The 24,467-nt window shown below is 43.4% G+C and overlaps 1 protein-coding gene across 2 annotated transcripts in view; it reads left to right on the top strand.

Moving 5' to 3' along the window:
- Nucleotides 1–24,467, top strand: part of SUSD6 (sushi domain containing 6) — an 86,316-nt gene that overhangs the window by 39,875 nt on the left and 21,974 nt on the right. The gene's annotated exons all lie outside the window — the stretch shown is intronic.

Below are 24,467 nucleotides of genomic sequence, written 5' to 3'. Positions count from 1 at the left end.
CTGAATCCTGGATTTTTATCCAATGCTTGAATTTTATGCCTGGCAAGGCTGGTATCACACACACCTAGTATTAAGGGACCTTCAATTCTTGGCCATGGTTGCTAGCAGGAAATTAAGCTGCTTTAGGAAATAACTCAAGAATTGTCTGATCCAACTCACCTTAGCTTCTTGGGCTAGAATGAGGAAGATGGAAACTGGTAGGAGCCTCATTGTAGAGGGAAGCAAGAGGGGCACGAATGGTGTGATATATTCTTCAAGAGAAAGTATTTGTGAACTTCAATCCAGATTCTGACTCATCACCGTCTTGGTGTCCCTTGATGACTGCTGCCCGCTAGGTTGAAGATACAGACATGTCTATCTTCTGATGCAGCTTCCTTCTATCACTGAGTCCTTCCTCTTTATCTACTTGAGCCAATCTCTTGGGAAGAGTTTGGGTTTGTTCCTCGTCTCATGGGAAAAGATAGCAGAATGGAAAAAAATTTACTTGCTGTCACCTTGTGCTACCTGATAATTCCTCTGCTGCTTCTGTCCCTTTTGAGTCCTAAACTGGTTACTGTTGCAGTTGAGGCATTATGTTTTTAGGATATGTTGAGTGTTTTTCATCTGTGCAACCCATGTCTGCCACTGCTTCTTCAGCCCTTATGTTTAACTGTAGCAGCACAAGCAGTTACCAGCTCCCTGTTTGTGCTGCCAGCCATTACTGACTCTACAGTGGGGATGGCAGGACAAGTAGTAAATTTGCTCTGAAACTGTGGCAAACTTTAGTCTGGGCTGCTACTGCAAATACTGCTGGAATAGCTGGTATGTGGTATGTACAGCTGTGGAGTAGATACATCTTCAGCGTGCTTACATGGGTGATAGGGAAAAAGGTGGTAGGGCAAGGTGGGTAGCTGTGGACTATTGAGTCGTCAGGTTTCGTGGCTGAATCTGTCAAGGCCCTGTGTTAGACCCAGCAATCTGTGTCTAGATGAGGATTGCTAAAACACTGCTGGTAACGAGCTCCTGGTAGTCAAGAGTGAAGGTACAGTGCTGAAGGCACTAGAACAGCAAGCTCAAAAATGCTTGTTACCCTCGTGAGAGTAACTGGAAGCCAGTGACAGAATGGTGGTATTGTCTCAAGAAATATCTGCTTATCTGTGTGCACTGATCTACATCTAAAAAACCCAAAAATTTCCTTTTAATGAACAAAACTTCTGGGGAGTGTTCATCTTCCTCTGCAAGCAGGAATTCCCCTGAGGAGACTCTCCTGCAAAATATTCTGTTGGAGGACTGGGAAATTACTTGCTTCCGGGTGTCCTGGAAGGGATTTGAAGTAACCCCGTAGGTATGGGACTACTTAGATGAGTTATAGGATGCATTAGGTGGATTGGGCTAGAGGGGGCTTTTTGCTGAACTGTTGATGAATCAAATGAGCTTTTTGGCCCAGCCTAGTATAGTGATCCTTTCTTTACAGAAGGGAGAGGGGAACTTTTGGAATTCCTGTGCTGAAAAGACTGCCTAATCTCAAGAGGTTGTGGGGATGCTCCCTCACTGCTTGTGTACCTTGGCCTGCTGGTGCTGGATGGAGATGCTTCCTGTGTCCCTTCTCAATAGGGCCATTGCTGTGAATGCAAGGATAAGTTCATTTATCCACTTGGCATGGTAAGAAGCGTTTAAAGGGAAGCAGAAGCCAAAGAATTGAACAGTAGGGTAACAAAAGAGCATCTTTAAATCCTGCCTCAGCATTTTAGATCTAGACAGTCATCTTAATTCAATGGGGAAAGTCTTTCTTGTTTGAGAGCAGAAGAAACATTGCTGCTGCTTTTGAGATATATCTTTTACATTGTCAGTAAATGGAGAAGCATGTCTGATTTGAAAAATGTTGCCTTACTGTAGAGTGAGATAAACACCTCTGGTGGACATTGTCCTGAGTTTTCAATCCACAGACGGGAGAAACATGGTAGGCCTGACACATGGAGAGTCATAACTAAAAGTCAGAGGTTGCTGCTGCTTTTCTGGCTTGAAGGAACATTTTCTGTGTCCTGAGAAAAAGACCAACATGGTGTATAGCAAGTTTCGTGTCAGACGTACGCTTAGGCACCTATAAAACTATCCATTATAAAGAAGGTAGCTCAATTTCCTTCAAAATATTCTAGTTCTATCTGGAGCCTCTCCAGATGTAGAAAAGGACCAGAAGCAAATGGAGATTTGTAGGAAGGTGGTAGAATAGATTGAAGGTGAATGAGGACCAGGAGTGAATAAGATTATAGGAAGGAGAATAGGGGGACAGAGGAATGCAGCAAAAGAGGAAGGTGGAGGTTTCCACAGGTGGAATTGTAGAATAATTTAGGTTGGAACAGACTTTTAAAGGTCATCTAGTCCAAGCCCCCTGCAGTGAGCAAAGACACCTTCCACTAGATCAGGTTGCTCAAAGCCTTATCCAACCTGGCCTTCAATGCTTCTAGGGATGAGGCAGCCACAGGTTCTCTGGGCAACCTGCTCCAGTGCCTCACCACCCTCACTGTAAAAAAATTTCTTCCTTGTATCTAATCCAACTCTACCCTCTTTCAGCTTAAAGCTATCACGTTTCAGTTTAATGTCCTGTCATGACATGCCCTGTAAGAGTCCCTCTCCAGCTTTCTTGTAGGGCCCCTTTAGGTACTGGAAGGTTGCTAGAAGGTCTCCTCTTCTGAAGAGCCTTCTCTTCTCCAGGCTGAACAGCCCCAACTCTCTCAGCCTTTCTTCAACAGGAGAGGTGCTCCAGCCCTCTCATCATCTTCGTGGTCCTCCTCTTGGTCCACTCCAATGGGTCGATGTCTTTTGTGTGCTGAGGACCCCATAGGTCTCACAAGCACAGAGTAGAGGGGCAGAATCACCTCCCTCGACCTGCTGGCCATGCTGCTTTTGGTGCAGCCCAAGATACGGTTGGCTTTCTGGGCTGTGAGTGCACGTTGCCGGCTCATGTCCAGCTGTTCATCCACCAGAACCCTCAGGGCTGTTCTCAATCCCTTCATCCCCCAGTCTGTATTGATACTGAGGATTTCCCTGACCCAGGTGCGGGAGTTGTGAAAAAGATCCTGGTGGTTTAAAAAGCCAATTAGCAGCTTGGTGATTAAGTGGAAGTCCTGAAAGAAGGTAGTGCTTTTGTTATGCAAACAGATTAGAATGGTTGAGAATAGTGTAATAGTATGGCCTTGGGAGGGAGGGCTCTAGTAGAAAAAAAACCCAAAACATATGTATGTGTTTATTTTTTTAGTGATTAGGTAAGAGTGTCTTAATACAGGAAGATGCAGGATATGCCTTTACAATGTCAGGCTTTTGAGGCTTTTCTATATGCAACAGGACTGACTAATGAGACACCGACAGAGGTTAAGAACTTGAGGGTTACAAAGTGTGTATGCCCTCCAGGGACTGAAGCTTCAAGGCAGGAATCTCCTTAAGGCAAGGGCGGAGCAGGGTGAAGATGCCAATTACTGGGGCACTGGCCGAGGCTGCCTATAAGTGCTCTAACATCTGGAGATCTGCAAAAGACCATATAGCAACTGTGTGTGAAACAAGACATAAGGAAGAATTTCAAGTGGAAGTTTCTGCTATGTTCAGAGAAATAGCCGTGGCATTCTCAGAACGTTCTGCTTTTCTTAGTTTGTGTTCAGTTTCTCCCCCATCCTGTGTGTGTTTGGCTGCTACACCCATTGTAGAGGAACTCTTCCTGTAAACAAGATAAACCTATTAAAGCTGCTAGACCCTGGATCCTTGTCAACACCAAGGTATCACGCCCTGCAGATGGTGATGCTTTCCAGGTGGGGTCTGTGTGTGACTATATGTGTGGAATGAAGTTGTATCAGAGTGCATTAGGGACTTCTGGTGTTGCCTCTTTTCTGGACCACCAGCATCCTAGAGATTTAACTCCAGGAGACTTACCTGATGCTGCAGAGCCTTTAGGTATGTCATACAAAACACACAGCTGTTGATTTATCCCTGGCTGGGAGGGGAGAAGTGTGGGTTTTTAACATTGTTTCTTCTGGCCTGTACCAGTCTTACCTTCATAGCAGCAACTTTGAAACTTAGAGTCCTGGGGATGCACCTGCTGTGTAATCTGCGTCCGGTAGTTCAAGTTTTAGGCCTGCTGATGTGCTTCTTGAAAAGGACCAGTACTATCAGAGCTGTGCTGAGCCACGTGATATGCTGCAGCACATCTTTACTTTCTTTAGCACAGGCAAAGGACCAGAACTGTAATGCTCTGTGTTATCCTAAAGCTAGTGCTGCGTCCATTCTGTTGCTGGTTTTGCTTTCCCTAGTAAAAGTAACCTTTGAATGCTCCTGGAGAACAACCTTCAGGTTTCATTGTAAACACTTTCTTGGGTGTAATTGACTTAGATTGTAAGATAGTAAGAAAAGATAAAGGCTTTATTATTTGTTTAGGTTCAACTGTCACTTTTCTCTCAACTGAGGAAATTAATACTTCTTGATGTATAAGCTGAAAAATCTGAACATAGTCACAAGCTGCAATGAGTTCACCTTTGACTGCAAGTCTTGGTGAAATCCATGAAGACAGCAAGTTTGTTTTTCCATTTGTATTCTGTTAGTCCTCCACTTCTTTGTCTTTCCCAACAAGTTAATCTTGTTGCAAATGTTATTGCCAGTAGCCCAAAGCAGAAGTGAGTCTTGCTGTGACTTAGAAATATGATATCCTTGAGCTAGCATAATTTTAACCTTCAGGCTTTCCCACTTTGAATCTCTTTATTTGCATTTACTTCTCAAATACTTAAATGTTATCTTTAAGTTGACAGTTTGTGCTTTGATGGTGGCTGTTTCCCCCACGGCTAGATTCTACTTTTGGAGTAGTTGAGGGAAATGTACACTGCTGGGAGAGCTGAGCTCTCTATTGGTACAGGATCCTTGTTCAATTTTGTGTCACTGAAGTGATCACAAAACAAATAATCAGCAAGTTTGGTCTGAGGCAGATCACAAGACACAAGACTGGCAGTCAGGCTCTGTTAGTGCGCTTCTGCCTTGCAGGAGAAGGAGGTACATGCAATGGTGGCCAGATTACTGTCTGCTGGTGTTAAGGAGATGCCTCTGGTGGGCAAGCACACTTGAAGTGCAGTAGGGATGCTGTGCTGGAAGAGGTTAGTCCCTATGAGAAGTTCTGCCTCCTCTTAGCACCCTGGAGAACTGACTGCCTCTTGGCATGTGTCTCCAGCTGTGGAGATGACTCAGGGCTTTAGTACTTTTTCAGAGCACTGTTTCTTTTTGTTTTCCTTTCTTTCTTTCTTTTTCTTGTCACTATTGCCTTGATCATTTTTCGTCCCACTTTAACCAGCTCTTTCCAGTCATGAGCTGATCCCATGTAAAAGCTGAGTCCTTGGGTGGGCAGTGGTATGACTGTATGGGGGAAAGGGGATGTTGCAGCCTGTCATCTGGTACACAGGTAGGGCAGCTTCTAGCATCCTTGATTCTTGCTGTCAGTAAAACCGAGAGACTGACAGAAGCTGCTAATTAGAGGTGTTGTGAGGAGATTCAGTCTCTGACTACAGTCAGGGTGAGCAAAGACTTAACTATTTTACTGCATACCTCTGGCCACCTGACACTTGTCTGAGGCAAGTCAGGAGTATTTCACACTTGGCTGCATCAGGTGCCGAGGAGCGATTTGAGAGGGTGAATATGAATGTCTGTTCTGCATCCTCTGACAGCAGGGAAGCATCTATCACAAAGTGTTTCCATCCATTGAACTCTTAACTTAATTAGTTGCTTTAAATGGAGGAAATTTTTCCCCTGACGTTGGTTGGTTAGTAGCACCAAGGTGCCTGCAGAACTGAAGCTTCTGTGTTTTTCATTTAAAAATTATTTGAGTTTGGTGGCAGCATTTCAAAGCTGCTTGCCAGTGTGCACTCTGCACAAATGAAACCAAATGCACCTCCCTCTCCAGAGCGGTCTGTCACCTTTCTTCTTTCTGTGGCAATAGAGGCCGGCCTCATGAAATGCAGACACTTCTCTATAGGTAGAAGTTCAAACACCTATGCAGCAGTGGGATAAGTGAACTTTCAAGGTGAAATAGTTCCTGTTTCTTTTCCAGCAGAGGGATTTGGGATTCTTATGTATTATTTCTGTGGTGTTAGAGTAGCATCACCCAATCTCGTAATGAAGTGGGAATTGCTATAAATGCAGCAGTGTTTGTCAATGGCAAATGTAGTTTCAGTCTGTAGCTTGCTTTTCCAGTTAACCTGTATTTCACCTGGGGTAAAACTTAGCTTGATTTACTTCTCAGCCATTGTGGTGATGGTCTCCCTTTTCTCCTGTAGTGAGAGGCTCTCTGGGAGATGGAAAGAAATGGTAAGTTGTAGGAAAGACTTTTTTTGCAGCAAATCCTGTAGTAGTTAGAATCATTACCTGAAGTTGGTTTTCCCTGGTGATTCCCTGACTAATATCAGAGGCAGTGAAAACTGAACACTGAATTGAAAACAAAACTAGAAAGCCCTCTGGTAACCATCTGTCAGTTGTTACATATCGCGTGGTGACAGGATGAAACTTGTGGTGCCCGGTCTGGTCTCCGATCTTCCCCACAGCAACTAGTTCCAGTTGCTTTTTCAGGGAAGTTGACTGCTCTCCGTCCCTTTAAAATGGCTATCTCCGTGGAAGGGATTCCTCCCTAAGCTGAGCTGGTTCCGAGGGCTGTGAGGATAGATGTATTTACATTGATTGGTTCCTTGGAGCCGTGCTCTCCCATGCCACTATCTGTTGTGACCAGTCTGATGACCAGCTGCAACGATTTTTACTGTCATGCAGTTGTTTATCAGTAGCAAGAGAGCAGTTGAGGACCTTTTGCTTTGCCTTTTTCCAAGCCTTCCCTGAACCCGTCTTTGTCCTCACGTGTGCATTTGGGGAACGCAAGGCTGCGGCTATGGCTGCTGCGCCCTGGGCCCCTACCCCGCACGCCTGAATTCATCAGCTTGATCTTTCCACCCCTGCTCCTCGGGAGGGTCGGGCGGCAGCTGCGGCTCTGTCAAGCATGATGCTGGGCGGGGGGCTTTGGGCAGGAGAGTTACAAAAGGCCCAGCTTAAATCATCTTTGTAAGGGCACAGTGGAGGCTCTGTCACCCAGGCCCCACCGCTTGTCTTCTGGTGCTACGGTTGTAATGACATTAGCATTTCAAAAAGGGGATTACCACAGCCCCCAGATATTTTCGTTGTTACTTGAAAAGCTGCTTTCTGGCTATCTCTGCTTCCCCCCCCCCCCCCCCTCTTCATATGGATCCTTAAGGATGGGTGAAGGTGACCACTCCACGTTAAAAGTGGGTTGTTACTATTACAAGGAAGCTGGTTGTTCATTGGCCTAAATGTGGACTGGTAGGTGTGAAGTTGTTGCTGATAGCATTCGATTTTGCTAATTTGGAATCACTGCCTGAGAATTTCCTGCTGGAAAATTTAAATTGAAGGGAGTGCCTTGGGATCACAACTGTATGCTAGAAAAGCATCCTGATGTCATGCTTACAGGAGGAAGTTAAGGTGACTATACTAGCTTGTCTTGTGTATTTCAACCGAAGGAAATGGACAGCACATGCATCCTAATATAATTGGTTGCCTTCCAGGCCTCTCGTGGTACCGAAAAAACTTTCTATGCCCAGGCACAGGATTTCAGGGTGGTTCCTTGGAGGAAAGGGGTGTGTGCTTATTCAGTGTATTTTTAACTCTACCAATCTTCAAGCCTATTCTAATCTAGTTATTTCTGTGGAACACACATCTATCTATAAACTTCAACAAGGATGGAGTGTCTTAAACATTAGACATGCAATTGAACTGCACTGAGTGAAGCTGGAACTTTTGGGTGCCCTGTGCCTCAGGTGAGCTGGACAGAAAGCACAGAGTGGCAGAGATGCAAGTTGCTATGATCACACTGTCTTGTCCTCTCCTTTTTTTCTGTTTCTGCAAGTGTGCCAGCAGGCACAGCTATGCAAATCTGCCAGCTGTCTCCTTGGGAAGTTAGTCACTGAGTCGCTGTGGACCAGGTCTGGAGCAGGCTTTTGAATTTGTTAAATTTCACTACCACGAATCTTGGCTTTGGGATGTGTGAGTTTCTGCATCCTCTTTTCTAAACACCTTTTCTGGTAGTGATGATAGAAATTAAATATTCAGTACGATGGTGGAAGTAGGCTGGAGGAACAGTGAATTGAAAACCTAGGAACTAAAGAATGCAGGAAACAACAAACAGCCTGGTTTCTGAGAGGCTGTGCAAATTTTAGGTTTACTAGTGGGGGAACCCTCTGTCATTATTTCCAGTTTCAGGGCAATTACTGTTTAAGGCTTGCAAGAGAAAGATAAGGGCACCAAAAACCAGAATTAATAAGTGCTGGTCATAACATTTAGTGGGATAAGAGCATTTATAATTATTATAGAGTAAGAGGAGGGGAAAAAAGCATGAAGGAGAAAGTGGTTTTGTTTCTCTTGCTCCCTGTTTGGATTAATTAATTTAATTACTTGGAAATATCTAGTAGCAAACTTGTGGGTTTTTTCAAATGTACTTTTAACTAGACTGTATATTTTAAAAGAAGAAGAGACAATTCAGTAGAAATAATTGAAGACATGAGTAAGAACTTAACTGCTGTATCCACTATTGCAAGTGCTTTGTGTCTGTAGATGTTAAGAGAACTGAATTAATATGTCTCTGATGTAGTGGGAGGGGAGAAACAAGGACAAGAAGATGCAATTCTAAATTCAGGGAAGCAAGATACTGACTTTCAAATAGATCTTTATAATAAAGTTGTTCTTTATTTTGTTCCTGTCAGCATAAAATAGAAACAAATATGGAAAGGAAATGATTGAACAAAGTAATGGGATTCTGTAACAAGCAGCAAGAGTGCACGAGGTGGGGGAAAGGAGATGGGGCAGAATGCCAGAAGCAAGGGTCTTTGCATAATAAAGCTTGTGTCAGAATTTCCTCTTTCTTGATGGTATAGTTTAGTTTCTACTAAATTGTTTGCTTTTTTGTCTGCTTAAACTGTTTTTTATAAAGTGATAAGGCAGCCATGCAAGTAAATAGCAAAGAAAAATAGCATTGCATCTTCTTGAAATTAGGGAAGATATCTGATGGGATGGCTGTGATGTCAGGTACATTTACCATCAAATGAAATTTTCCAAAGTGCCTATGTCTCACTGGTAATCAGTTGGGAGAGAATGTCTCAAGCCATGCAAGCACTGCTGAAAACTTTGCCCAGTGTGTTTAACAGTCTGAAAGAGGGAGTTGGCATCCTGCTGCTTAAATTTGCAAGCAGTACAGCACTGAAGGAGAGCTGCATAAAGACTGAGTAACACGACATTACTCTGAGTAACATCTGGAAATCCATGAAGAGAGACTGAAGCTAGCTGTCTCCAAAGGTTACTTGACTAGTAAGCCGATTGAGGTCACATTGGGAAGAAGGCACAAATCCATTCCCTTAAATGATTTGCAGTGGTGGCAGCACATTCCGAGTTGTTTCAGGAAGACAGGGTAGAGCCGTACTCCTTTTCATTTCCTCATGGTGGGTATGTACCCCCAGACAATACTAATTAACTGTACTAAAAGTCTGCCAGCAGTACAAGAGAGCTTCATATTTCCAGCTTGTCTAATTCTTGTTGCCCAGAGAAGTTGTGGATGCCGCATCCCTGGAAGTGTTCAAGGACAGGTTGGATGGGGCTTTGAGCAACCTGGTGTAATGGAAGGTGTCTCTGCCCATGGCAGGGGGATTGGAACTAGATGATCTTTGTGGTCCCTTCCAACCCAAACCATTGTATGATTCTGTGGTGAGAACAGACGTGTTGCCAGAGGTGGCTGGGCCCTGAATACTGATGGAAGGAAGCTTAATTCTCTAGCTGCAATTCTGGCTGGAAAGATGCTTCTGTGTTCCCAGTTTGCCCAGTAGCAACAAGCTCTTCTATTATCTTCAGCATCAGGCCCAGTGTGAGGGCTCCCCAGGGTGTGATTTATTAGAAAATAGTATGCTGAATAAAGCAGTTTTATACAGCAATGGTGGGGCAGTTTCTTGTGGTCTCTCTTAGTGAAACTTTTTGTCAAGTCATTAAGAGGAGCGTTTGAAAGCAACATGCCATATTTTGGTCAGCCTCATCAGGCGCTCAACTGTGGAACAAACATGTCCCCTGACAGAGGCAATACAGACGTTCTAGGACAAGAGTAGTTGTTCATTCTTGTCCTAGGAGCACATCTTGCAAAACCATCCTTCCTGTTCCTGTGAGCTACTACAGCCCTGGAGATCTCCTTGACTACAATTTAGTTCTGTCTGTGCAGGTATTTTGCACTTCTAGACAGGAACTCACTTCAGGCTGGTAGCCTGAGCTAGTAGCTCAAGAGGATTTATATGTTATGTTCCCATTGCAATGAACCTTGGTTTTGAATGTTTTTAAACCTTTTTACTGAGGAGTGCCAGGTCCCTTAATATGTCCTAATTTTGTACTTGCAGTCGTGTGACCTCTCAGAATGGAGCATTATGGAAAAACTCCTTTTCTATGAGCTTTTTGCAGAGTCTAGACCCGAAATCTGTTGCCAGTAAATGTGCTAGACTGCAATTAGAAGTTTCTAAGCGGTCATCTTCAGAACACATAACAATAGTCTATATAGTTCTGCCTGCCTTATGATGACAGCTTCTTACTTTCAAATGACTTTAATTGTGTTAAAACAGAGCTTGAAATGTATTTTACTTTCCAGAGCAAGCAGTTTCTGTAATTGGCAGAGGTATGAACCCCCAAATAAGAAAGTATTTGTTCACAAACCACCTCTGTTATGGAGGAACGCTCCTACTCAAGTGTTTTACGCACTGGGTTGACTTCCATTGCCGATGAGGAGTTTAAGAGGAGCAGGAAGGGATAACTTCAAAAAACTCAGCTATCAAGAGAAAACATAGGTGCAGTTGGGTAGCTCGCTCTTCCCTGTGGAGTTACTGCAGAAGGGACCCCACGCCTGGCAGGGTAGTTGTTGCAGAATAGTGTAGGATCAGCGTCTTCTCGGAGCAGCAGCAGCAGAGATACTGTGACTTGGTTTCTGTTTACCCTGTGAGCTAAAGAGTAAATGTCAACTGTCTGATTGTTTCTTCCTCCCTGAGAATGAGTGACAGTGACAGCTTTGATGTGCAATAACTAGGTTGCTGTGATTTGCGTTCATGGCTTTAAGTTCTGATGTTGTGGCGGCAGGGCTATGAAAGTAGATCATGGCGTTTAATATAAAACAGGCACCTCCACCCCACCTCATTAATGAAGGGAATTTTCCCTTTTCCACTCAGACGTACTACTAGGAAGAAAAATGGGGAGAAAAAAAGAAATCTAGTGTCATAATCCAGGTGACCTTTCCCAGGAGTTGGGAGGCCTTTGTCCTCAAGCAAGAAGATACCAAGAAAAGACAGTGGAGAAGAGCAGTGATCTGTCTTTTCCGGAATGCCATTGTTTTCTACACATTAAATTCTGTTTCTACTTCTTAGGAAGTCACCTTTACTTCTGGTGGGAGTTGACACAGTATTATGGTGTTTTTAGCCACAAAATGGCCTTTTGCACAATTGCAGCATCTGTTAAAGAACTGAGAACCTATTTTAAGGTTCATCATTGGGTAACCCTTTGGGAGAAGGAAAAATCAGTTTCTTGGTAGTGCTACGTCTTGAATATGTGTTTTAGAAACAGTAACTTTGAAATCCCTGAGTACTTGGTGAAAAGATCTAATCCAGAGATTTGGAAAAGGTCTTTTTGTAATTTGATCCTAACATAAGATCCTCTTGTGAGGTTTTAAAGGCTCTTTAATGTACACACAGAGGGAATGTGGTGTTAGCTGGAGGAGGTATGGTCAAACCCCAGCTGAGTTCTGTCTTGGGAGGAGGAGTACTGATTTGGGAGGAGAGGACACAGAGAAACTCTGAGTTTAGATCAGGCTGTTCAGTATTTCATTAATACTCTGATGAAAGATACAAATTATTATGAGGAAGTCCAATTGGGAAGTAGATACTTTTAACGCTTCTCCCGTCTTTCCCAAACTTGAGCTACTTTCCACTGAGACTGCATTGTCTCCTAGGAGTGTTGTCCTCTGCTCTCCATGCCAACTGCCAGAATAGAACTGCTGTTATGAGTGACATCCCTAGATATTAAATGTGGCTGAAGGAGCCTTTTCTAAAAAGTGAATAGGAAAGGCAGGAATGGACAAGGGGCAGAATAAAGGATGATGCTGCAGGCTAACATGATCAGCACTGTGAAATTGAATGCAACAGCTGTTGGATAGTCTTTGACCATAATTGTGTTACCAATGAGAAGAAAGTTCTGACAGTGTCTGCGCTTGATGAAATGTATCTGGTGAGAGGGAGTAACTCTCATGCATTGAGCAAATCCTACGGGAGTGGAGGAGATTGGAGAAAAGGAAAAGCATTAACCAGAAGTTTGAAACAAGGGGCTGTGGAATTGTTATCCTGCATCTTGTCCTGGTAGTTCCCTGCTGCCTGCTAAACATGATTCTGCAGTGCCTGTTGCCTTACTGCTAAGACAGTGAGTTTTCTGTTACTTCCTTCCACTAAAAGACTTAAAATCCCATTTTCCCCAAGCATACGGAGGAGATGGAGAAACAAATGAACAAAACTAGGAAAGCTCTGGGTAAAGGAGATACTGTTTCTCTCTTCAGTATCAGAATGGTTTTTTTTAATACCTACTGTTGATCCACAAGCTTCCTAGATGGTATATGTTCAAGACACCATGTGTTCCTAGCAAACTTGACCCAAGTGATAAAGTTTGGGTTTGGAGCTCTCTGATTTCTGTTTACATTGTTACCCCTGCAATGCTTATTCTTCATGTGATTAAGTGTGTGTGTTGTTCTCTGAAATTCTCTATATTTGTGTGAAAAAGAGATCAGTTACAGAACAGTAGCTGATAGGTTTAGTAAATGGACTCTTCATTTTTCTCTGGAACTCTGTTTTGCTGTCTGGACACTAATTTATCAGCATCAAAATAACCTCCTTCCTTGCTGTTTTTTCACACTAGTTCTCAGGCATAAGACATCCATATCTTATTTAAATATTCTCAAGAAGTCTACATACACAGCTGGGAGAGTTCCCAAGTGTGTCTCTCTGGAGGGCAGCATTTCTGCTATTTTTAGCATGATTTCTTTGGGGCTTCTATTTCCTTTGTGTGAGAAACTTCACTAGCTGGCAAGAGGTTGAATCATACAGTTGAACGGATCTTGAAGTTACATAGGAAGCTTTCACTCCACTACCAAGAAGCCTATAAGCACTGTCTGGGCATTTTCACCAAACCTTCTGGTAGACTGAGCTCCCTTGAGCAGCTGAAGAGACATGATGTAGGCTGGCATAGATTTACTACATCTTGGAAACAGTAGATGTAGGGGCTCTATCTGTGTCCTGTTTATTTTCCCTGTGTCTGGAGTCTTCGTTTGTGTCAACTGGTAAACTCCATCTGGCCATAATGCTTGATGGTTTACTGTCTGTCTGCTGAACTACAGTCCAGAGGATGTGATGGGAGAAATTGGAACATCTGCTGCAGGGAGAAAGGAAAAAATGCATTAATTTGTGAATCAGCTATTTAAATGAGGAGGAGAGACTTTGCAGTTAAGGGAATTCACGGAGTGTAGAGACTCTGAATTCTATAGGGGACATGGCAGTAAGGCTGGATGATGGTCTAGAAATGACAGTAGGGATGTTGAATTAGTTAGCATGGGAAGTGTTCAGGTGTAGACACAGTGAGTGAGAGTGGGGTGGAGTCAGTGGCCTGCACATCTGGCCTGCCCTGCAGCTGCCTTTCTGGAAGGGCACAGGTCTCCTGAAGGCCCTGTGCCATATCTGCCAGCCCTGTGTGGATGTCTAGTGCCTCAGGACTAGCTGAGCCTGAATTGAACCTTCTGCCTGGGGAGCCCCATGCAAGAGGTACTTTCTTCAGTTCCCTCAAAAAGTGACTTGGGAACATGCATGGGGTCAGCTTTTAGGATATGAGGTGCCCTGTGTGTTGAAGGGTCAGATGATCTGCTGGTGAGCTGCCTCTTCATAAAAATGGGGCTTGCTGAGTCAGTGCCCAGGGCCCATAAACGTCTGGTTTGAAGCCAAGCTTGATCGGCAGAAGCCTGGTGAGAGCTGGGAAGGTTTGTGTAAGGCAGATTCAGCAATTGGATCTGTAGAGAGAGGCAAATCTAGCTGCGGAAACTTTACCCTGGCAGTGGTAGTAATGCTGGGTGAGAGAACACAGAGAAAAATAGCATCATCTCTGCCCTCCCCGGGTTTAAGCTTTTGATAGTATAAGCACTCTTACTGGAAGAAAACAGATACTTTTTTTGTTTGTTTGGTTGGGTTTTTTAGGTTGAGAGAGTATTAGATGGGAGCACTGATACTGGGGAAGAGCTGGGATTTGAATACTCGCTTCCTACCACATGTGTTCATGTGATGATGTGGGAGGCAGATTTGGGTCCAGCTGTGCAAGTGTGAGGGCTCCCCAGGGTGTTCTCAGCATTCCTCCGAGCTCCAGCCCCAGCTCTGCAGAAGCTGGGAATGCACATGAATTTTCCCCCATTTGTGCTCAGCGGAGCACTTCCTGTGGCATTCAGGCATGCTGCAACAGCTTCCACTACTGCATTCTTCCCTTGGGAGCATCTGAAATGGTCTTTTTCTGTGTAAGGAACTTCTTGAAACTGCTTTGTTCTTGCATGGTTTGGGAAAGACTATGTTGTGTTTAGCTGATGGGCTGTAACTTCTCCTACTGTCTTGGTTGCTCTTGCTTAATATTTCCCTTCTGAAGCCTGAGTCAGAGAACGATGTTGTGAAATCTGTCTGCTACATCAGTACATATAGATATGAGGTGTATTCTGTGTTGACCAGAGTAGTGGAAGGGATTTTTATACTCTAGGGAATTATGAACCTAAAAAAAAAAATTAAAAATCTTTCCTTTAAAGAATTATTTGTATCTTGGAATAATCTGGCCTTTCTACCTCATCCTGTTTCTCACAATATCATAGAATTGAGCTATTATTATGACATTTTATAATATAAGGTTAGCATTTCATTCTGATGTCTTCTGTCTCTCCCAGTGAAGATAAGATGGTTCTGCACCTCTTGCAACCAAATTTATCATGTTGTCCTGCTGAGTTGACAATTTAGACAAAAGGAGCAAGTAGTAACGCAGTGGATACTGTTACTATCCACTAATACTTTTACTTAAATATCACAGAAATGTACCAAAACTGTCCTTGCAGGTAAATGCTTAAAAAAACCCAACCTAAACCAAACAAACAAAAAACCACAAAAAACAGAACAACAACAAAATCCAAACAAAAATAACACACCCACCTCAAAACCCTGGTTTAACCACAGCATCTCTTTTGTGGAGCTAGGTGATTGAAACAGAAGTTGAAATTATTTTCCGATATGAGGGAATGCTGGAGCTGAGCAGGAATTTTCTCATGCATGTTTGATGGAAGATGGCTGTGAGGAAGAGCAGTAGGACTTTAGGAAGGAGGAGGCAAAACTGTAAGAAGCTAAAGGGGGACTTGAAATTTCTCCAACTTGATGCTGCAAATGCTGACTGGAAAGTGCATAGGATAACAAGCAATGAAAATTATTTCATATTGGTTTGGTTCTTGTGATATTCGAGGAAACAGGGTTTTGTAGCAGCATCTGCAAATCAACTGAGTTGTCTGGAAGAAACTGACCTGCAACAGTCTCTTCAATAAGGCAGTGTCCAAGACCCCAAGGTCTGGCTGGCAAGAAATTATAATAGTATCATTCAGGCTTGGCCTGTCGAAGTCAAGGGTGATCCAGGTAAAATGCTGTTGTTGAGGTGTGATCCTGGGTACTTTATGCAGCCAAAACTCCATTGAGGATTTTGACACTGCTGTTATCCTGTTAGCTGTATGTTGCCCTGAGAAATAGTCTTGCTGGTTTAGCAAGAGCTGCTCTGACATGACTGATGGTGCTGTATAGATAAGATGTAGCTGAAGGAAGCCACTTGAGAGAGCTGAGCAAGTAAGTGCCTCAAAACAATAAATGAAACTTAATGAAATGTCACAAGTAACATAAAAAAAAACCAGCTGGCACAAAAGGAGCCTTGTCGAGTTAAAACCAGACGGTAACACTGCAAGATGATAATGTAGCATATGTGTCCCTAGCCATGTATTAGTCCTGTTTATGGCAATAAAGGCTGGAGTAAATTCCTGGCTAGACACACCTGTGCGGAAGAACTGAACTGTGAAATCCTGTCTGGGTTGGCTTTCCTCATGTAGAAAAGGACGACACAAATATTAAAGCAATCAAATTAATCTGTGAATCTTTGTAATTGAAATTAATTATATTGGTGACAAGGACCCTGAAATCATCACATTGGGCTCTCCAGACCACCTCAAACCATGTATTCACAAAGGCAAGCAGGAAAGCTCTCTGAAGAGGGAAGCTGAGACAGGGATGCAAAACATGAGGTTAGCTGTCTGTGGAGCATGTCTCTAGGCCTAAGTCCCTTGTGCCTTGGCCTTAGTTCCAGCCACTAAGCTGCAGCGTCTCCCACTTTGATGTTTTAGCTTCTGGTGTAAAGATCCATCATAACCTCCAAGTCCGTGATGGGATATGTTTTGGCTGGCTTTGTGTCAGTGGGTAGGAGCTGGAGTTGTGTGTCTCCAGGGCTCTTGAGGATGTGTCAGATCAGCTGTGCTCCAAAAACACCAAGAAAGAAGCAAAAGCAACCCTGTAATAAAGCATTGTGAGAGTGGTGTTGGGTTTTTTTAAGCTTTAACTTGGTATTTTAATTGTTGCAGAACAAAAACCTGTCTAGGTTACCAGGGAATATAATATGTACAGTCTTGTATTTCTTGTTGCTCAAAAACAGTGAAGTGCAGAGAGGCAGGACTGAAGTTTAGCAGTCCTTGAGGAGATCTGGTCTCTTTCTTGAAGATTTTGTTTTGAAAATAGTTATGCTGTGGGGTTTTGGGTTGTATGTTTTATAATCTCTTTTTATGTCAAATGGAAGAAATAGTGTTTAATCTCTTCTTGTCAGGCATATAGGGCTACAAATGGGTCCTATCTTGGCAGTTGCTACCTCTAACCTTTTTTAATGTGCTTTTTCAGCTGGATATTTTGACTTGCCTGGACTTTGATTCCAATGGTTATAGTGAAAGCATCAAAGGGCAAGCAATATTTCAAAGGGTGTGAACTCCTTCTACAAATCTTTTCTGAACACTTTTCTTGCCAGCTGTGAAAGCAGCTTGTTTTTTGAACAATTTCCCCATCCTAGCTCATTTCAGTTCAGCTTTGTTTACCCTGTGGGTGTTTGGGATGAGGAGCTAGAAAGACAGAAAGGAAGATTTCATGTTTGCTGCTAGGTATACTTTTGACAATTTGCTAATACATCTTGTTAGGCAATTCGCTAATTCATATCCGTTGAGTTGCTTAAAGCTGTTGATAAGTACTGGGAAAGTGGAGGTATGAAAACAAACACTTTGAAGCTATTACATCTGTATAACGAGACAGTCTTCTCAAGGGAGGTGGCTGAAAATCTGAATTCTTTTATACACTGCCTTTGTAAGGATTATACGAAGTTGCCATTTACTTTCCATGTGCAGTTTGATCCCCAGTAGAATCAGAGTGGGTGGAATGTGTGGGACTCTGCCTGTTCTGCCAGAACTGATGGTGTCTTCTGTGACTGGTAAATCAAAGTGGCAGCAGCATCCCACCAGACCTTGATGCCTCTTGCTAGTCATGCTCCAGTCACGAAGCCAGCTTACTGATAGCTTTGCTGCATTACCAACCTTCTTTCCAGAAAACACTCTGCATTTACTTGTATTGCCAGTAAATAGAGAAGACCACACACTGAGTAGCTGTTAAGTTTCAGTGCGGGTGATACGGAGTCTGACACCACCTTTCCTAGTACTGCCTTGCTAACTCTGAAATTGCCCAACACTATTAAAGTGTTAGGCAGTTTAGAACAGCATATCACAGCTAGCTCTTAGTAGAGGAAACTTCTTACTTTGCTTTGAAGCTTAGTTCTTCAACTTCACTCTGTGCATCTTGGAGATTTTGAATTAATGAGTCTGGATTGAGTCTGTCAGCTAATCAGTTCAAGAAAACGTAGCTGAGAATGGTTGAACTTGCAGCATAACTGGGAGGCTCTAAGACTTTGTGGTCCCTGGGAAAGCTAGGTTTGGCATGTGGAGTACTGTCACTCTGGTCTGAGGTGCCTCCCACTTTGAGTGGGATGACTTAAGGAGTGTTCAGGTGGGGCTATTTTTGTTTTCCTGTGAGACTCTGCAGAGAAGTTTCTTGTGATGCTGAGCTCCTGTAAAGCCAGCAGAAAAAATACTTAGTATTTACAGCTAACCTAACCACATCTAGAGTGAAAATACAAAGTGTGCTTAAGGGAGGCTTTCCAGTGAGACAGGACTAATAACTCTTTGCAGTTCTGCCCAGCCAGTGGTAAATTATTTGAGTGCTTGTTCTGATGGGTCCCATGACAGAGACGAGTCATCCTTAAAGGGTAAACAAATCTGCCCAGATATTGGATTCTGATGTGTGCAGTGGTCCTGAACAGAACCAAAGGTCAGAAGAGAAATGGCGTGGCAGGGTGGAAAAAGTATCCTCCAGTGTGTTGTTGATGTATCAGACTGAGGTTTCAGGATCGCTGTCCTTACCCACCTTTCCCTAGCAAAGCTGTCTGTAGATGTACTGCTGAGGGAAACTTCAGTAACTTAACGGCTTTGAACTACGGAAACAGTTGGGTTTCCACACAGATGAAAGTAGAACAACACTTAGCACAAAGCGGTCTCCTGCGCGCATGCCATTACTAGATCAGCCTTGGCCAAACTTCCAAATTAGTACTTTTTAGATAGGCTGAGTCAGAGGCAACAGCTGCTGCTGCTGAATGGATGAAAAATGAATCAGCTGCAAAAGGCTCATTAGTGAATGAAGACGGCCTACCAGGGCAGAGCTTTAAAGTGACTTGGCTAGTGCAGGGATCTTTCCCTGCGCACGTGAGAAGATGACAGAGCTCTGTTCTAAACTCTAAAATTCTTACTTCAGAGATTCCCACTTCTCCTTGGAGTTTAGGACCCCCTCTTGAGCAGGCTTATGACTGTGCAATGACTTGTGTTAAGTCTTAGAATAAACCATAGGAGAATTGGGGTTAGAAAGTAGACACGAGCTGGCTTCTTGGGTAAAGGGGTTGCCTGATGTTGTGTAGGTTGGTGGTGACTACCCAAGTTCCACCTCCCAGTGGAAGGAGAGCAATGGACTCCTACTACTGCTGGTGTTACCAGCCAGGTGATGTGTCATCTAGAGCTTGAGTGGCCATGCCGAAGCCCGCAAAGGGATGTATTTTGGGAGACTGCCATAGCAAGAACTTTTAAGGCCTTAATGGAAAAAGGAACCTGATTACCATACTAGGCTGAAGTTTAAGAAGTAGAAGTATCTTGTAGTCACATGGAAATCTAGAAGCAATTTAAGCCTCCTGAGGCACTGCTAAATTGAGGCCTCTTATCACTTGCTGGTAGAGATGAGTTTTGCTCTGCTGTATCCTGAAGATATGTTTCCCCTATGTCCGCATGTAGCATCAATAGAGGGGACTGTATTTATTTCATTCAACACTTACACACCAGTCAGCACAAATCAGTTATCTCTGTCCTGTCAAAACCTGGTGTCCAAAATCAGCATGAACATCTGATAGTTATACTCTTTCCTGTCATGTCTCATTGTTTTTGCTGAAGAGCCAGATGGTTTTCCTGCGACCAGAGCCCATAGTGTGTGTCAGGCTTCTATCCTGAAAAGATAGCCTTGGGGTATTACCATATCCGAATTGAAAACCCATCTAGGAACAGGCAAGGAAACAGCAGGGTAAATGTACACGTTACCTCTGAATTAAGACCAATTTTTAGTTTTGTAGGTTTCTGAAAAGGGTTGAGCAGGGACAAGATGAGAAATCAAAACTGTGTGAAGAGTGAAGTTGAAGTTAAACATCAGCACTAGTAATTGAGGACAATGGATGCTGAGTTCAAATGCCGTGCTAACACCTTTTCTACTAATCTACCTCTACGCAGTAGATGCCGTAAGTTCCTGTGCAGCTGCCTGTACCTTTTTTGAAAGAATATCAAATTATTTTGACAATTCTTTGTTGTCTTTTTAAATAATCTCCTCCTTGTTGCCATATAAAGTAAGATTTAGAATTGGATGAGCTGACAGCGAGAGGCCCCTGATGAATGTTAGCTGCCTCTGCCCAGTGCAGCGAACACTTTTGAACTCTTCATGTTTCTTAATAATCAGAATTTCAAACTAAAACCCGTACGCAACTTTCTTAGAGGGAACTTAATCAAACTTTTGGAGGGGGAAGGAAATCCACAAAACTAGATGGATGCTATTTATGACAGTGAGTTTGGATTTCAAAAGGAGAATCCAAGACCCTGGCAATTATACAAAGTGTTACAGCACTTGCTTTATTTCCTTCTCCAAACAAGTGGAAGTAATTCCAGAGTGGTTGGAAGAAGGCACGGGGAGGCCGGAAGCAGCCTTGGAAAACAAAAGCAAATGGAACATGTGCCACTTGGAAAGCTGCGCTGTGCCCACGGGGGAGAACAGGTTTCTGCATTGAACTGGCTGTTTTGCAGCCACTGTACTGCTGGCTTCAGCTGCAGCCCAGATGCAAATTGTTTATACTGTCCTGACAGTATGGGATGCTGTAATGTACCGGTCAGCTGGTCTTCATCCGTACTGGACCTGAGCAAACTGCATGAGCTTCCACATACATTGCCAACAGCAATGTCTGTTTATTTGTGTCTGCATGCAAAAATAAGATTGCTTTATCAGAAGATCTTAAAAGCACTTCATCAGTTGTTCCCTGTTTGTTTTCTGTTCCTCATTAATGTTTCCAAAATTAATTTATCAATCTTGGCTTTGTTTAAAAGCACAAGGTTTTTGTCTTATGATTTGGTATTATCCTGATGTCCAGAATGCCTGGTGCAGATGAGAGCCCCGCTGCAGCCAGGCCCAGGCAAACACAACACAGAGCCAAATCTGAAAAACTTGGCAGTGTTAGTCTCGGAGCCTGTCAGACTGAATCACTTGGGAATGTATCTGAGGGGAGTGTGTTACAGGTGGGCCTATTATGGGGAAAATAATACAGTTGTCCTAGTGAGTAGCACTCTTCCAGGGGGGCAGATCTGCTGCTGGAGTGCAGTTGTGTTCTGGTTGCTGCTTTCCATCACAGAAATTTTCCTTTCACAGACATGGTTCTTTTGTTAGCCCTGGATTTTGTCTTGGTTTTCCTTGCCTAGCATACAGCAAAGTCTGTGCTACTGTTTTAGAGGAGGAAAGGAACTTGAAAGGCATAAAATTTATTTTTCTGCTAAAATTTCAGTGGGAGAGAGTTGTCTGTCTAAAGCAAAGCTTTCTAAGGGGCAAATGGAGAAAAGTGCATTTTATAACGAGACAGCCTGTGGCACTGTAGAAGCACCAGTGGCACCTTTGTATAGCCTAAACATTTTGACTCTTGTAGAATGTAAATAGGCTTTGCATTTTAGAGCAAGCTTTGATGCTAGTGGTTTTCTTTTTATGAGAAAGATAAGCCACTGGAAAAAAAATCATATTTCTAATAGAAAGACAGACAAGACCCATAATTAATGTTGCACTAGCAGGCTTCCTCCATGGTTGGCTAATCACAGCTGAGTGTTAATAAGCATAGAGTTTTTTTAAATACTGTTGTAACATGTTAATTAAGATAATTCTGCTCCATGAGTCTCTTGAGTTACCAGATGGTGACTGCATTGGTGGAAGGCTGCAATTAGAGGCTTTTCTTTCTTCCTTTTATTTCCCCTGCCCTGGGAAGAAAAAAAAAAAAAAAAAAAGAAAAAAAGAAGAAAGCAGCTTTGGTGTGGATGGGATGGCTGTGTGAGGGGTGCCTGTTACTGTACACAGTGTAAGTGCTTGTGTCTAATTATATAAATGCACGGCTATATGATTATATATACAAATCTCTTTGCTTTGGTTTCTTCTCATTTACCCACATTATGACATAAAGAAAAATAAGCCTCCTCTTCAGAGTATGTCCTCGCTAGGGAAACTGTAATTTCCCTGTAAAGGCTCCAGTCCTGCTCAGTTGGCTCTTCTGTCATTGACTTCAGAGTAAGCATCATCTGGAGCCAGTAAAGACAGAGCGCTTATTTTTCAATGGTCCTTGGTCTCTGCTTAATACATAGAGCCTGAAAGAGGGTTATGTTTTGCAGTGTGTTTTTAGGAAGGCTTAAAATATTTTAGGGGCAGGGTCGGCGAGAAGTGTGTGCGCTCACAATAGAGGCCTTTTATTGACTTCTGCCTCCTGTAAGTAAAATATAAAGAGATCCTTTAGCCTCAGCTGTTGTGACTGGGCCCCGGCAGCAGCTGCCGTCTCGGGTTTGTCCCTCTGGGAAATGACCCATCTGCTCATGTGCTAGAGAAAGACAGAGTGCTGAAAAGGAGGAGGTTCAAAATCTGTTCTCCTACTTCCAGTCCCCATCTCCACCCCACAAATTACAGACCAGTGGAAAACCTGAACATCTGATAATCTGTCTTTCATGGTGTGAACGCTGTCTCTGGCGAGAAACACACTGAGTTCTCAACTGTTTCCAGCTGGCAGAGGATAGCTTCATTCTGGGTCCCTTTTCAGATGTTGTATCTGCAGCTACGGTATTTGTATAGTTAAAATACACAGATTAGCACATTTGTGGGCAATAAGCAAAAAAATCAACCCAGTAACACCTCGATCTACCCGGAAGGGGAGCAGAGCATGCTTCACTGGGAAGGACCCACCTGTCCTCTGGGGAGAAGGCTTTCTAATGACTGCAGGAGACATTTTGTTGGAATTTAATTATATGGACTAAAAAAAGTCCTCCTAAATGTCCCCAAGATGCTGGATGTTGGGAGAGGGTAGAATCTCAAATATGATTCCCAGAGCAGGTTATTGGTGTGCTTCTCAGAGCCAGCCTGCGAAGAGAAACCCCGGTCTAAAGCATGTGGCTCTTGGTGTTCAGCACAGACCTGCTGTTACAAGCAGTGACATTTATCCGTGGAATGCTTGATGAGCCGTTTCCGAGCCTAATATTGGTGCTAATCCGAACGCTCAGACTGGGGAGGACAATGCAGGAGCAGAGGGTGCATAGTAGGAAGCTGCTGTGCTGAAAGCTTTTGAGTGCATCCAGGCGAACATCGCTGGTTGGAAACCTGAGGGTATTTAGCACCCAGAAATGGAGCTGGCACTCTGACTAGCTGGAGCATGTGGGTGGAGGTGACTGCTTTTGTATCTACCACTAAAGCTCATCCCCTTGTCATTGCTTTCTCAACAGGAAGGAAGGTGTGGGTGGGGAAGAGGCAGTACTGTTGATCAAAGCCTATCTAGGTGCTTTTTCTCTTCAGACCAGCTGTCTGGGAAGTGGTTTTTGCTTTGGTAAAAGATGGTGTTTAGTTGACGTAGCTAGTCTAAAAAGGGTATGGAATGATACAGACTTGCTTCTTACTAAAACCAAATTGCTGCTGAGGGAGAAGCTTCCAAAAGTGACTTCTGCTGTTTATAGGCCGGTTTGTGTGCACAAAGGAGAGACAAAAAACAAGGATGTTGCCTGTCTGGATTTCATGGTGAAAGCAAAGCTGGCTGGTCTTTTCCCCTCATCATCTCCCTCTCTGTAGAAGACTCCTGGAGCCAAACCTCAGTCCTGCCTCAGGCGGAAGGAAATGTTATGTGTGACTGAAGGCCCTGGTTTCAGAGGAAAAAATCCTAACACAAAGAGGAGCTTGTGGAATGTTTTGTTCTCCAGTCATGGTGTCACTGCAGCTGTGCTGGTACTGGTGGTCTTCTGCTCCCAGAGAGCGATGCAGCAGGAGTCTTGGGTTAGAAGGGCCTTATCAGTAGCTGTATGCTCTTTGAATCAAATAAGTGTGTATATATATACACACACACACTCTACTGAAGAGTCTGGGTGTAGAGACTGAAGTTCTTGTGAGAAAAGCAGCTAAGTTGGACAGTGAATTTCCTGTCTGCTAGTTGGGAAGGGTTTATAAAATAAGTGCTTGCTGTTGAAAATGGCGTATATGCCAGTTGTATGTGTGCCTTTAGTTTTAGTGCTGCTTTTCTATTTTTTTCTCTTAGTAGGTCTATAGTGGAGTTTGGGTTCATCATATGGTGCGTAAGGGATCTGTCCTACCCTAGCAAACATGAGAGGGTTTGAGACAGCCACTTCTCTAGGAGGAAAAGCCGAGTTTAAAAACAAATAAACAAAAAAATTTACTGGCATGAAAACTTGGACTGTGTCCTGTTAGGTGTAAGCTGAGGTACGGTAGTCTGTCGTCAGGCACTGGGATACTGATGTGTTGCCTTTGTTGATGCTCAAGAAGCTGCTAAGTGAGCTTGGCAACTCTGATTACCCTGCTGCTGTGGCTAAGGACAGTGGTGACACTATTATCTGGTTGGGTCACATTCATGCTTCTTTGAGTACTGGTGACAGAGGTTGGGAGTGTATCCAGTAAATGGAA

The sequence above is a fragment of the Tauraco erythrolophus genome, chromosome 6, assembly GCF_009769465.1.
Source record: "Tauraco erythrolophus isolate bTauEry1 chromosome 6, bTauEry1.pri, whole genome shotgun sequence".
Taxonomy (NCBI): Eukaryota; Metazoa; Chordata; class Aves; order Musophagiformes; family Musophagidae; genus Tauraco; species Tauraco erythrolophus.
Note: the sequence above shows the minus strand (reverse complement) of the source record. Positions and strands in the feature narration are given on the sequence as shown.